General features: G+C 47.6%; 1 pseudogene; it reads right to left on the bottom strand.

Annotated features, from left to right (window-relative positions):
• Positions 1–1,457: 1,457 nt before the first annotated feature.
• Positions 1,458–2,131, bottom strand: LOC102854766 (annotated as a pseudogene).
• Between the last annotated feature and the right edge of the window lie 363 nt (positions 2,132–2,494).

Genomic DNA, 2,494 nt, shown 5'->3' with positions numbered 1-2,494 from the left:
ACTTACCCTGCACATCAGAAGGCTCCCTCATGCTTGCCTTCAGTTGATAACTCTCAAAGATAATAAGATTCTGATGAATTTATAGATTTGCTTCCAGAGTTTTCTAGAATTTCATGTAAATATAATCATACATTGTCTTCTTTTGCACAACCCTGTGTGTTTTCATCCGTGTATTTGTGTGTAGCAGTGTTAGGAGCCTTTACCTAGCTTTGTAGTATTAATATGGCATGAAAATATCACAATCTTTCCAAAGTACTGAAGAGCAATGATGCCAGTCTGGAGGTTAGTGTGCGCCTGATCTTTGCAATCATGTGCTATGCATCAGAGAGCTGGACAATGACTAGGGATGATAGGAGAATTGATGCCTTTGAGCTGTGGTGTTGGAGAAGAGTATCGAGCATATCATGGACTGGCTAAGAGAATGAACAGGTAATCCTAGAGAGGGTTAAACCAGGCTGCTCCTCAGAGGCAAGAATTCTGAAGCTTTGTCTGACATACTTTGGACATGTTGCAAAGAGGTATCAGTCCTTGGAGAGGGACGTCATGCTTGGGAGAGTGGAGGGACAGAGCAGCAAAGGAAGACCCTCAATGAGAGGGATTGATTCAGTGACTGAGGTAACGGGGGTAGGTGTGTCGGAGATGGTGAGATTGGCACAGGATAGAGCGGGGTTAGGGCTATTGTACATAGGGTCACTATGAGTCACAGGAAACTCGATGGCACATAACAACCACCACCACCACAACAGTTCTCTAATCTACTCACTCACTCACTCTTACTGCTGTCAAGTAGGTTGTGACTCATAGGGACCCTCCATCAGGTTTTCAAAACTGTAAATCACAATGGGAGGAGACTGTCCATCTTTGCCCCTTGGAGCCACTGGTGGATTGGAACTGCCAGATACAATGTCTTGTGTTAGCAGTGTAACTCAGCATGGACTACACCACGAAAACTCCCCGAAGATAATAGGCATTTAGCCTGTTTCCTCCTTTGGGGCTGTTAGGAACAAACCTTCTGTGAACATTCCCACCTGTCTCTTTTGGGGAACACAAGCACTTACTACTCTTGGATACTGACCTAAGTTCAGGATTGCTGAACTATGTGGACGTTTGTATTAATAGATACAACCAAACTTTTTTCCATGTCAACTGTACAAAATTTCACTTCCATCAGCAGTGAATGAGTTTCACTTATTCCATATCCCAGCTAATGTTTGGTATAAAACCAAAGCTTAGAGCATTTTGCTGTTGAATTGATTGTGTTTTATGGAGATTCCATGTGCATCAGAGCAGACCTGTGCTTCATAGAGTTTTGTTTTGGTTTTTTCCTTCTTCTATTTACCACTTTATTAGTGGGATTCATGCTAGTCTGAGAGGGGAGGCTGGGACAGGCATGACCAGCACCCATCTGAAGGGGCTTTCTTAGGTATCTCCATTTAAACTTAGAGCAAACACCCTCGTTAAAAGAAACCCGCACAGAAGGGAGCATAGAGCCTGCCAGCAGCCTGGGATGGAGGAGCGCCTTGGGCACTGCTGGGCCCCTTGGACAGCAGGGCCATGATGTCAGCCTTGATATCAGTGACTGGGAAGTAGCGGCTGTACCTGCTCACAGGCACACCACAGGGACCCACCAGGAACTTCTTGAAATTCCAGGCAATGTCGTTGCAGCATATGGGAGACTACGTGATCAACTTGGGGTCGATCATGAGTGCAGCAGTATCTTTGCTGGGTGTGGGCGGGGCTTCCCGTAGAAAAGCAAAGAGGGGATGTGCCTGAGCACTATTAACGTTGCACTTCTCATAAAGTGTGAAGTTGCGCTAGAACCCACCACCTGGTCAGACATGCTTCAGGGAATTCAGGATCTCTTCGTTTTTGGCGTTCCCCCAATGCCCAAACTGTTTGCTTGGCAAGCCAAGCATGACCAGCCAGCCCTCAGGGTCCAAGGCATCCTACAGAGCATTCATCTGGGTGTAGTCCTGGACCGTGGTGCCTCAAAGCAACACCACGTTCTCAATGAGCAGCCCTTTGCCCTGCAGGGAGCCCAGGCTCAGGGGCTCGCCGCTGGTCAGCGGGCGCACAGAGCCGGCATGCACGTTGTGGGTGTGGCTGCCAACGCCAGGGAAGCAGCACACATGGTGAAGGGTCTGCCGGCGAGGTTAGAACTTGAGCCATTAAAAGCTTCGTAGCTTTTTTTTAATGGCTGATTTTTCAGGAGTATATCACTAGGCCCTTCTTCCTGGGTACCACTGGATGGACTTGAACTTCTAACCTTTTGGTTTGCAGCTGTGCACATTAACTGTTAGAGCTGCAATAGTGAGTCTTTTTGTATTGCAGACTTTGTGGTGAGTATGAAAGGCAGCTCCATCTCCTGGAAGCCGTTCTGCCCCCTGAACAGGAGGAGCATCACCAGTCTACAGTAAGTTGTCCCATCACCTCCTCATCTCAGTCACCAGCTGGAGGAGGACTTCTTAAGATGAGGTCATCTATCTGGCCCAAG

This window comes from Elephantulus edwardii, unplaced genomic scaffold (genome assembly GCF_000299155.1).
Source record: "Elephantulus edwardii isolate Elephantulus edwardi_28Jun2011 unplaced genomic scaffold, EleEdw1.0 scaffold00028, whole genome shotgun sequence".
NCBI lineage: Eukaryota > Metazoa > Chordata > Mammalia > Macroscelidea > Macroscelididae > Elephantulus > Elephantulus edwardii.
The sequence above is the reverse complement of the archived record's forward strand: the minus strand, read 5'-3'. Positions and strand labels throughout refer to the sequence as shown.